Raw genomic sequence first — 13,021 nt, 5'->3', positions numbered from 1 at the left:
GGGGGAGGCTGAAAGGCGGCGTAACGTCAGGAAGCGTGTCGCGCTTGGGGTCTCTTCAATAAAGGAAACGCAACTACTAGCCATGGCAACAGTTGCGGAAATGTAAATGTAAATTCAATATGTGGTGTTTTGCGATACGGTACGTCCCTGGTGTTTCTGCAAAATAAACATCGTGATAATTGGTCCAGTGGGCAACTAACACCAGCGCGTCCCGGCGCATAGCTGCATTAAATCATCGCAGCGTCAAGACGACACTACGCACACTACGCAAGCGGCCGCCCACCAAATCCACACTCCTGTGCTCGCCACTGGTATTGCATATGGCGTTGCTAGAGGTGATGCGTTCGATCTCGACAAGCGGAGGCAAACACTCGCTCACTTGAATTTACGTGCAAGGTAACGAACCCAATTGGTCAAAATTAATCTGAAGTCTCCTACTACAGCATGCCTTATAATAGAATTGTAGTTTGCACACGCAAGGTCCATAATTCAATTAAAGTTTACCGCTTCTGTCATGATGCGACACGCCGCGTGATGAAATGACAGTGCGAACCTTCTCACAGGCTATACGAACAATGGCGCACAAACCCCCTCAAGCAAACACATCTCCGTGTGTGTTCTGTCTACTGCGCAGACAAGCAGCAGTGGTGCGCGCAAGGTATCGTTGAACAACACCCCCCCGCCCCCCCCCCCCCCCATTCTCCTCTTGCACTAAACGCTAAAGAATGTAAACGTCCGCCGTCAACATCCCTGTCAGTTATCATCAATCAATGTACACAGCACAGAAAGAATCGCTTATAGGGATTCCCACAGTGTGTGGAATTCGTGTAATGTTTTTCTTCTTTACATATCTCTTCCATAAAACGCCACCCTCTAGAACAAATTGTTTAATTTATGGGATGACGGAAGAGATATATGTTAACATGTTTGATAAAAAGACGTATATAATTTTCGAGAGAACTGGAAACCATCAGCTGAATGCGGTCTTTAGCGAAAGTATGTGCTGGTTCTGTCTACTTAGTCGGAAATTTCTCATAATAAGGTGAACTTAAGCAGCTCGTGGAAGCACAAGCGCCTTGAAAATGGCCACACAAATAGGCCACTCAAATAGGGCACACAAATGAAACATGCAAATACGCCTGCGCCACCGACACAGTGAATTTTTCGGTAACATAGCGCATCCTCCCTTGGATAGCTATGTCCAAATATGCAATTATCAAACAAGGAGAAAAGCGTCTTTTTCGCCAGGAACTCGTGCTAAGATGAAAGGACATAGGTCAAAATCATGATTCATTGCGTCTACAGACAATGGACATTTTCCTTGGATTTACCGGGGCACGGATGGTCTGGACCGAGCGTTTCGCCTTACGCACGTTCCGACAGGGCGTGATCGAGGCAGGTTTTGTCACATTACATCGTGGTTCCTCTTCTATATTCCTTTAGTAGCTTTCTCCAAATGGCGCACAATAGTCATGCGGCGGTCACGTGCATACGGTACTGAATGTCGCGGTAGGGCTGTTCCTTGTGCTAGCCACCTCTGCTTGCATGACATTCACGTCCCGCCTGCATCATGCCACACACTTCCCACTGGGGCACCCACTAAATGTGAGTTTTTTAAATTATTCAGATAGCCATTATATTTCACCATCATTCCGTCGTCATTTCGTCATCGTTCGCCGGTCGCACGGTCGTTTAACGGAAATATTGTGTGTTACAAGTTATTGAAAGACGAGTGCATGCTCACTCGTCCGAACATTGGGGCAAGATACCGGAGAAAGTATTGCTAGGTTTTCAGCATGAAAACGTTCCGTAATCTAATCTGCTTCTGCTTTATGCGCTGCATTCTGACGCGTAGTTAGGCTGTGCTCGTGTGTCATGAAAGTGCGTTGGGTATTTGAACAGTGCGCAATTACATGTGCTAAGTACCAGTCTGCTCAGATATTAGTGCTTGTATCCTTCTTTCCTGTACATCAGTCAAACCTAAGACACATCGCCATGGTTATGTTTATTAAAAGTAATTAATACAAAAAGAAACTCTTGTTTGTCTGTTTAATTATAAAAAATGCCTTTGAGAATCACACCTGCGACACGGCGCAGTATTACATGTACAAATAAAGGTCCACATTACAGTTATGCTCCTTTACAGCAATGGTAATACCCGTTTGAAGTAGATCATTATGCGCATTGCCACTTACAGGTGAGTGCATGACGTAATTCGAGTTAATTTAACATAGGTCGTGCCTACCCAATAGAATGATGCCACTATCACCCTAGTTATCTGATCTGATGCAGCACCAGCTAGACAGGCCGATTTTCATCGATACCGGTTGTGCAGTGCAGTATCCCAAATTACAAAAATGCAATCCCACGCTAAGGTTTACGGCTGCTCACCATTGCGACGTGAAAAATTTGGAGGACGCTTAAGCTTAGCCTTCAAGAGTGGTACGCGATGACATTCAACGATCACTGAGTGCTTTTCACGCTTGCCGGCAACTTGAGCTTACATAACCGTAATATTTAATGGGAAACGCTGGTGGCGAACGCTATGTACGAAGGCGAGCTTTCTGGTAGAAACGCGATCTCTTGCATGGCCGATCTCCTGTTATTGTTTCATACTTTTAATATTTCAGTCTGACAAGATCTTATAAAAGAAGTATGCGCTGTAGGTGTTCCTTTTTTCTTTTCATAACATTTGTTTGTGGGTTGTCATTCTCAAAATTCCGAGGAATAACTTGGTAAAGAATGAAAGACAAGGTATGAGCAACTGTGGTCATAAAAGAATGGTTGGGTATGCGTGGTTCGGAAGGATGTTTCTCGAAAGAATGGTCGACGCTGGTCGCGAGACGCCGACGTCGGGTTTTCTGCGACACGGGGGCCCTTTCTCAGCGCTGTGGCATTAAAACCTGCGCTGGCTGCATCTCAAATTATCTGTGGAGAAACTCAGCCTGCTGTTGCCACCGTTAGGTGGTCTCAGTTGCGACAGAAAACGAGAGCTGCGCCATGCAGGCGCTCTATAATTTGCACGGCACGTGTGTACTCTGGTCGGACGTTGCCTCGCGTTTTATTGCGTTGGCAATTATATGTGCACTCCAGGCGTATTTCTGCCGTCACGGTCGCCGTGAAGTTCTATATCAAGTCCAAGTGCAATAAAATCGTCGCCACACGCCGTAAAATGTACGTGCGAGTGAAAGTGTGCGGGGATAAGCCGGCGATCACGGCTCGATCCCGCGCACGCAACGGACGAAAGTGGGGACGAAGCGCTCCGCCTTCCGTCGCGCGCAAGACTTCGGGGGGAACGCAGGGAATGGGGGTGCGTACTTCTCCGCGTGGCCCGGGCAGCGCACGCCCGGCCGGCTGCTATATCTTGAAAGCCATTCGCGACGGGTGCAGAGTCCGCACTACGCTGTGTTTTCGCGGCTTTGTTCGCTTTGATGCGAGCGGCAGCCCAAAGATAAATTCACTCACTTCTGCTGCCGCGTTTCCTCCCTGCAGCGTTTTGACAGCGAGTTTGCGAGGTCATCGAAGGAGATGCGTTCATGTTTGCTTCGGCGTGCGTGACACCATGGTTTTTAATTTAGTTAGTACGCCTATGTTTACGAATTTATACGGCCCATAAAAGTACTATCCTTACTTCGTATAGATGTCCACTAATTTGCTCTCGTCGTCGATACTTTGGTTTTCAGGCGAAACTACGACATTTTATTGCGAAAGCATTATATGTCCCATGAGGCAGAAAAACAGGCGTTGTCCGAAACGACTGGTAAAAGAAACCATCAGTGATGTCATTAGCGTCTTGTATGAAGTCAGCAGTAATACGAAATTAACGTTAGAACAAGGTAGAGTAAGGTGACTTAAGGTGGAGTAAAGTGAATTAGGTGATGCAAAGTGAATGAAGACAGAAGTGGATTAAGGCGGATTAAAATAGATTAAGGCTAGCACAAATTAGAGCAAGGTGGATTAAGGTGCATTAAAGTGGATTAAAGTGGATTAAGGGCGGTACAAATTAGAGCAAACTAAATTAAGGTGGGTTAATGCAGAGTTGTGAAGGACGCCTGGCAATGTAAGACGCCACGTACCATGGCTTTAACCAATTAATTATAGAAGTCATAATGATTTCGCATTCAAATTACGTAAGGATGCTTAAGTGATCGCCAATTCATTCGCATACATTGAAATGCTGCGCACAGCCTCATTTGCGTAAAAGAGCGGTGTTTGTACTGTTAAGGCACGGTGAGACCTTATTAGACTGTAACGGTCCCTTTTCATGTTTATCTTTATTTACGCGTGCCCGTCAACTCACTCATACACTGCAGCGAATACGATGTGAACAGCTGGAAAATTAGTTTTCTTAAGCTCGCGAAATAACAGCGCTTAACCAGGTTCGAAGGACTATTCGGCGCTCGGACTATGCGGCGCTCGGACTATTCGAGTGTACGAACACCAACAAGCTCCTGAGCCTGGGGGTACACAATACCCTCGAGGAAATTGCGGAAGCGCAACGGACTGCCCAGCTGGAGTGGCTCTCTATGACCGATGATGAGAGCGGAAGGAGCAGGCAGACGCTGATCTAATAGGTAACTCTATAGACTTTGGTATGGTTCACCTTGGTATAAAAAGGAAGCAGAAAAGAAAAATAACGCACACTCCGCACCACTTTTGTATATTCTTTAGGGATTCACTAAACAGCGAAAGAAAATATGCTTTTTTGTTTTACGCTGATTGCTATAACCTTTTGTCGTTCCATAGACGAGCTATAATTTGAAACAGCATACTGTGTCCTAAGCATTTATTGTCTCTGCGCCCAGGTGTCCAGACTCAACATGGGCTCAAGAACGTACAATTACATCAACGACTTTCTGATGGGGCGGACTACCGAGCTCTGCGCCGGCGATCTACGGCTCCAAGAGAAGAGGCTCGGCAGTGTCGGGACCCCCAAGGCTCGGTTATCTCGCCGTTGTTATTCAACCTCGTTATGATCGGGGTGGCCAAGTGACTCTCTCGCGTCGAGGGCGTCTGGCACACCATCTACGCCGATGATATCACGCTGTGGGTTCCGGGAGGCAGCGATGGTCACATTGAGAGCAGGCTGCAAGAAGCCGTAGACGCGATCGAAGACCAGATGAATGGTTGTGGTTTGACCTGCTCACCGAGCAAGTCAGAACTGCTGGTGTTACCACCGAAGTACGCCAGACGTAAGAAGAGCGAAGCGAGGGATTACGAGGCCATCAAGATCGTGACAAGGAACGGCCACGTGATCCCGGAGGTCGACAAAATCCGGGTGCTCGGCATGATTATAGACAAGTGACGGGGCAACGGCGAGACTATTTCCCGCCTTACAGCCAAGATTACCGACGCAATACGTCTCATCAGACGGGTTGCCAACCGCAAGGCCGGGATGAAGGAGGAAAGCTTGATTCGGCTTGTGTACTCCTTCGTAATCAGCCACGTCACCTACGTTGCAGCCTTCCACAACTGGATGCAATGTGAAAGGAATAAAATCAACGCCCTGATACGCCGAGCTTACAAGGCGGCGCTCGGACTATTCGAGTGTACGAACACCAACAAGCTCCTGAGCCTGGGGGTACACAATACCCTCGAGGAAATTGCGGAAGCGCAACGGACTGCCCAGCTGGAGTGGCTCTCTATGACCGAAGCCGGCAGGCGCATACTTCAATACTTAGCTTCACGCCCGGAGCGAAAGCGGCGAGTCGCGACGTTTCTGTCCCGGACAGAACCCGGCGCCGGATTCGGGTGGACCTCATCCCGAGAAACGTGAACCCGGACATAAAACTGTTTACAGCGCAAACACATGCAACCACAAAGTAAGGGACAGTGGCGCAGCGCTTGTGTCCTGTCCCTTACTTTGTGGTTGCATGTGTTTGCGCTGTAAACAGTTTTATGTCAAGTATGCACCAACTCGCCCAGAAAGAAGTTTTAATGAAGTGAACCCGGAGTATAACAAGGAGAGAAGAGCGGTAAGGGCCAAAGCTCTCATCGACTTTCACGCCAAGGACGAGCACGCAAGATTCGTGGATGCGGCAGAATACCAGGCAGACTGCGCGGCGTTCGTAGCTACCGTCATCGAGGCGTCGTCCGGCGCGACGAGGGCAGCGGCGAGCTTACGGGTCCGCGAGGCGTGTCAGGCGGAGGAAGTGGCCATTGCCCTGGCCATTGCCGATCCCGGGTGCCAGACGGTGTTGTGCGATTCGCGAAGTGCAGTGCGGAATTATGCAAAGGGCAAAGTGTGTGGTGAGGCTGTGCGCGTTCTGTGCTCGACTGACCTGCAGCGACAGAATCGGTATGTTAGAATCAAGTGGTTCCCGGCGCACGCGGGCAACGATGCGTCCGAGAAGCACGATAACCACAACGAGACGGCAAACGCAGTGGCGCGAGCGCTAACCAACCGCACCGCTGCAACCGACCGTCCAACGTGGTGTAGTGCCAAGGACCGCATGACGACGTTCAACGAACTTGCACAGTTCCACCGCCTGGCTCGAAGGACTTTCCCACCCCCGCACCCGGGGCTGAGCCGAGCGGAGGCGGTGCTGTTCAGACAATTGCAAACTGGTTCTTTACCCACCCCAGTGTTAATGACTCACCTATACCCTAAATTACATGTGAGTGATGTGGACCGCGTGTGCCAGCGGGAGAGGGCCACCCTGACGCACATCCTATGGGATTGCACCAAGTTCCCCAATGAGGCTTCGACAAGTACAATGATTCCGCCGCGACTCGCGGCTGCGGCGGAATGCTACGGCCACGAAAGCCAAACCTGGGTCGTCCAGCAGGTCTCGGCGGCTCTTGAAAGACAAAGGCCGAGCGAAACCGACGGAACGTTGCCCCTCAGGGCGACCGACCACGGGAGTAACACGCGCTGGAGTTGAGTAGAGACCACCCGCTGAGAAGACGTCAGGGCCCGTGTCACGGCGCCATTTAGTCATGGTGTCGTTCTGCAGGCGACTACAAGAAGTTGTCTCTCTCTCTCTCTCTCTCTCTCTCTCTCTGTCTCTGCGCATGCCTCGCTAATTCCGACACTGAGCTTCAAAGAAGCGCTTTCTTCATTAATGAATAGAACCTGAAACGGGCTCGCGGTGCCTGTAAGGATGCAACGTTTGTTTCTTAACGTTAAGTAGGCGTAAATGAGAGAGAGAGAGAGAGATGTTAATCAGTCAAGAGTACGGTTGGCTACCGTACGCTTGAGGAAGGGAAAATGGGAATATAAAAAATGAAAGCGGCCCTTTACCGCTGTGCTCACACGTCTCACTGACTGTACGTCATTTTCAGAGATCTAAGAGGAGACATTCTGATTTAGCGTGGTTTACTTATAGCTACGGTTGAAAAGCATTTTGCTGAATTTTGTATAACTATTAATTTACTGCGATCGCACCAAGCTCTGACAGAGGAGATCACCGTTTTCTCAAGAACAAGTTCGCGATGCGCACAATGTCATTTTCGACCCTTACAGCGTAGCCTGATGTGGCCTCCGAGATAGACGCACAAATCAGCAGTCTGCGTCACGCACAAATTCTCGTACAAATCACCATGTAGGAATACTGCGCGCTGGCGTAGTGGTGAGCGCGTCCACCACCGAACTGAACATTGAACATTGCAATGTTTGTGACCAAAGACTCTTTTTTACTTTGTCGTAACAAAAGACACAAGAGTTTGTGGACTGTCTCCGATCCACAGTAGGGATCGTGATTATCCTGTTATGCACAGCGCTAAGTTGTGGCCATGGGGAGGGGGAGTGGCTGCTTTATTTGCGATGTGGGGTGAATGAAGGACGCACGTGTGGCATGGGCACAGTATACTTAAACTTTAGCTCCTAACTGCTTACTAAACCTAACCATGCATGCTTACTAAATTTAGGAACTTTCCACAACGCGTGTCCCGCTTTTGATGAAGTGTAATATTAATAACCCACGCCAGAAGCGCATCGAGGGTGAAAAACAGCGTTCGTGTTTGGAGCTCTGGATATTAAAAAAAAGATATTGTTATCCCACGTGCCCGTTCTCTCTTGCGTCTGCATACATTTAGCTGGCAAACTTCTTTTGCGCTGTGTAAGGTTTTCTGGGCGCACACGTCTTTTGGAATTCTTCGGCTAACGAGTGCTATCGTTCTTGTTCAGCTGGTGAAAGTCTTTGTGTCGTAAATATTGAAAAGGCTTTTAATAAGAGCAGCCTGATGGAGATGCGCATGTGGAACAATGAATCGCGAAGTTTATTTCCAGCTAGCACTTGCTTCACGCTCTAAGTAGGCAGTGGTGGCCATTCAGCCTTATTGCCGAAAAATGCTTGGAAGGATCGCTATCTTTGTTCTCCCGCAAATTTATCTTGGGAATGAACATTCTGCCAGCTCCACGCATACTATAGTTTGCCTTTGTTAGCGTTGCTATGGTATTCTGTTTTGCCGTATTAAGCGCTGAAGGCCACGCAAACAACTAAACCTCCACGTGTTTTCTCCTCTCTATTGCTGTTACGACGAACTCTTATACTTTACTGCTATAATCCATGTTCTGAGGGTGAGTGCATAAAAGAAAATGTTTTAAGCGAACTTTGAAGCACTCCACACGAACATACAAACCCCTCCGTAAAATGAAACTGTGTTTTGCGGTGTTTGTGACCAAAGGCTCTTTTTTAATCCGTCGCAAAAAAGGGCACAAGAGTTCGTGGACTGTTCGCATGAACTGTTCACAAACGTGGGTGCTATTTGTTCTAATTCGCTCTAGCTTCATTATATATATATATATATATATATATATCAAGAAAGGGGCCAGACAAGGAGACACAATCTCTCCTATGCTATTCAAGGCATGCTTGGAAGAAGTATCCATGCTATCAAACTGGGAAGGCTTAGGAGTAAGGATCGACGGCGAATATCTCACCAATCTTCGGTTCGCAGATGACATTGTCTTGTTAAGCAAGCACTAGGGATGACTTACAACAAATGATTGAGGATCTCAACAAAGAAAGTGTAAAAGTATGGTTGAAGATTAATATGCAGAAGGCAAAGCTAATGTTCAATAGCCTGGCAAAGGGGCAAGAGTTCAGAATCGCCAGTCAACGTCCAGAGTGGGTGAAGGAGTGCGTTTACCTAGGTTAATTACTCGCAGGGGACCCTGGTTATGAGAAAAAAATTTACAGAAGAATAAAAATGGGTTGCAGTACATATTGCAGGCATTGCCAGATCCTGACTGGGAGCTTACCGTTATCCTTGAAAAGAAAGGTATACGATCACTGCATTTTACCAGTGCTTATATATGTTACAAATTCTTGGAGGTTGACAAAGAAGCTCGATAACAAGTTAAGGACGGCGCAAACGCGATGGAACGAAAAATGTTAACTGTAATGTTAAGAGACAGGAAGAGAGCGGGGTGGATCACAGAGAAAAGGGGAAAGCGGATATTCCAATTGACATTGAGAGAAAAAAGTAGAACCGGGCAGGCCATCCAGTGCGTAGGATAGATAACTGGGGGACCCCATCGGAGTTACAGAATGGGTGCAAAATGAAGGGAAGCGCAGTCGAGGACGGCAGAAAACTAGGTGGGGTGATGAAATTAAGAAATTTCGCAGGCGCAAGTCGGAATCAGTTTGCACAGGGCAGAGGTAATTGGAGATCACAGGGAGAGGCCTTTGTCCTGTAATGAAGATAAAAAGATGATGATGATGATGATGATGATGATGATCTACCCAGTGTACCTCTGTTACGCTTGAAGCTCGTCCATGCAATAATGTCCTATAACCGACGCATGCCTTAAAACGGGACTTCGGCATCAACACCTGCTTCTTAGAAGCAAGTTACCTCTCCATCAATACGCCAATGGGGTATGCGCCTATTCTTGGAAAGACAAATAAAGCGCTTTAGGGAAATTGACTGAATCCTTGCATATATGTTTATATTGTTGTTTCCGCTACGCGAGAAGGATTAGCCCTCACCATTGTAAGGTGACTACGGAGCCTTTTTCATGTTCATTTCAATAATTAAATAAAAGCGAACGGCTTCTGCCAGCGCGTCAACGCATCAATCGTACTACTCGTCCATCCACATATGTGGTTTCGACACTACCAAATTATAAGGAGGCTCGAAACAAAGAATACAACGTTATTTTTTTCCGCGTACTCACGATGAAAAAGCGCCCTCTCAAATTAAATATCTCACGAAGATATGCACCGTGCGAGAAGTCCATAATTTAATGCTAGTCACGTGCAATTATCTTTTCGCTAGGCATATGCTTCCTTTGGCTCAGTCGCCATACATCTTCGCTTGTGTCTTAGTGCAATCTTAATAGTTTATCTCAAGAAATGCTAATTTAGTTCTTCGCAATTACAAGCGACTTTTGTTCATTAGCTGTTACACTGGCAACATATCTGGCAAAGCTCCGTGATACTGTCAGGTCGAAAATGTGCATGCCAAGGATGATTCGTCGCTATGCTATGTACACAAGGAGACGGGCTCGCATGAACTATGGCTCTTATTTTCCAATGCTCACGGCATTCCGCTACACACAGGTGGAGCGCACACGCGTTCTTTACGTTGTACAGGCTGGACCAAAGCCTCCGTGCGTGACGTCATATACTCAGGCAGGTCTTGAGCATGCGTGTTTATATATACATAACATAGTGCTTGGCTTGTCCGCAAAAGTATTGCACATTGCGGAATACCGGGTTAGTGGCGCCATTATGCAGCAAAAGGTTTAAACAGCGGTGTCACCAAGCTGTATGGCCACGACCTGCCACGTTCTGCTTAAGTGGCGTTATAAAATGCAGTAATGGCGCTATCGGCATGAATAATTGATTAAAAACACATCTTTAGGCCAGAGCGCTGACGTAACACACAAGCAGTTCAAATGCGTTGTAGTCGGACGAAGCGTCACAACATGACGCTACGAGCGTTTTTGCCACCGTCAACTGCTGCAGAAGTTCGGTATTCCGTAAAGGGTAGTACGGTTATGGGTGGTCTAAAACTATGGGATACTGTCACGCTAGACCATCGTTGCTACTTTGTCTAAACAGCGTATCGTCAAACTTCGGCTGTTACAATTTTTCATTTTTCAACGTAATTTTTTTTAGAGCGCAGCTCTTTGGCGTCCGTTCCTGGGTTTCGCGTCGTCGTCCGCGTTGTCGTCGGTCTCGTAACCAGCTCCGCCCCCCTTTCATCCCCCCAGCGCTAGCAGCGACCGACTGATACCGCTGGATGCCGCTGACGCCGCTAGAGAGTCAAGATAACGTGACTGCATAGAACACCGTCGCCGCCATGCAGAAAGAGGAGGAAAGGGTCCCCCCCCCCCCTGTTCTTGTGTGGCGGATAGGGTGCTCTTCAGTTGCCGACGCGCCGGTTATTTCACGTAGGCCCCGGCACGTCGACGAATACGTGACCACCTTCCCACGGCTAGACCTGGTTCTTAGCGCGGCGGAAGCGAGGATATCATATTGTTTGTGTCGGCATCGGCGGCGTTGTCCCTGAAACCAACTCCGCAGCTGGGGTTGACTCACTATCGGCGTCAGCGGCATCAGTCAGTCGCTGCTATCTCTTCCCTCCTCCCTTTATCGTGTTGTCCGCTTGCTGCGCGCGCTTCTGCCCCCATCGTTTGCCGCTGGGTGTACACGCCGCCCCCCCTCCCCCCTCTTCCTGCGAGTCTCCGGTTGTCAAAGCGCCGGCTCGAACTTAATTCCTTTCTTCGCTCCTCCTCCAATGCAACCCCTGTGCGGTGGCAATCAGAGAGCCAGATCGGTGGCGGCGGATCTGTATATGTGCACCGCCCGAGCCGAAATTGCCGCTGCCGTTCGCCCTGTGCGGTGGCAATCAGAGAGCCAGATCGGTGGCGGCGGATCTGTATATGTGCACCGCCCGAGCCGAAATTGCCGCTGCCGTTCGCCACTGCGAAATTATCTGCCAGTTCTTTCTGAGCCATGAGCGAGACGACCGATGGAAGTCCTCTGTCTGCTGCTGCTGCTGCTGCTGCTGCTAAACGAGCTGCCAGAGCAGAGGCCCAGCGCCGTCGCCGTCAGAATCCAGAGGTGCGTGCCGCCGAAGCAGAAGCTTACCGTCGCCGCCGTCGAGATGATCCAGGAGTACGCGTCGCCGAAGCAGAGGCTAAGCGCCGCCGCCGAGAAGACCCTGCCGTTCGCGCCGCCGAAGCGGAGGCTCATCGCCACCGTCGAAACATCCCGTTCCTCTCGCTCGTAACGCGTCCCACGGCTGTGACAACCTAGCGAGGCACTTGTATAAATCTCGTCTTTGAGAATCAAGCATTGGTGTACCAAGTCGAACATATATCAGTCTATTTCTCCGACCACAAAGCTTCCTTCATGACTGTCAAGAACTGTTAGTGGAGTCTTTGTTAAAGGAATACGTGTGAAAAATAAAAAAAAATTCTGTGATAGCGCAAACATGCGTTGCTCGATTTCTTTGCCTCAATCTATCGAAAAGGTGAAACAGCTTATTTGCTGCGCTCAAATTTCGCATTAGGAAGTAACGTAATCGTCGGTAATTTTTTCATTTATTTATTTACGCTGGAAATTTTTCAGTGGCGAGTACGAATGTGTCTACTGAAACTGAAGAAATATTATTGCACTTTCTTCGTGAAGGAACAAAAGCAATTACAGTGCTGAATAATACCCTTTGCATATGGAGTCGGACGCCATCCTCCAGACTAATTTTTCACGCTATAATTGCCTGTGACAGGACAGCCGCTCGTGCTCACAAAGTGTAAACTCGGAGAGCTTCTTTAGCACGTCTCGAGTTAACTATAGAAGACATTAGTAAAGCGCGAGATCGCTTGGCGAAAATAATTAGGCTTTGGTCACACTTCGACTGCTATAAGAATCGCTGAAGCGAGGTGAGGCTTCTTTTCTTCGCTTAACTTTAATCTGGCCTTCGAAAGAAGTTGTCAGCGCGGAAATGTGCATTCGCTTCCGAACACTACCTCCTTTTTGTCGTTTTCTTTCTGTGGGTTGGTTCGTGCGAATGTCATTAGTCACCCTCCAAAATGTGTTTTTACGACGTGTGAAAGCCGCCATCC

Source organism: Dermacentor albipictus, chromosome 3 (genome assembly GCF_038994185.2).
Source record: "Dermacentor albipictus isolate Rhodes 1998 colony chromosome 3, USDA_Dalb.pri_finalv2, whole genome shotgun sequence".
Taxonomy (NCBI): Eukaryota; Metazoa; Arthropoda; class Arachnida; order Ixodida; family Ixodidae; genus Dermacentor; species Dermacentor albipictus.
The sequence above is the reverse complement of the archived record's forward strand: the minus strand, read 5'-3'. Positions refer to the sequence as shown.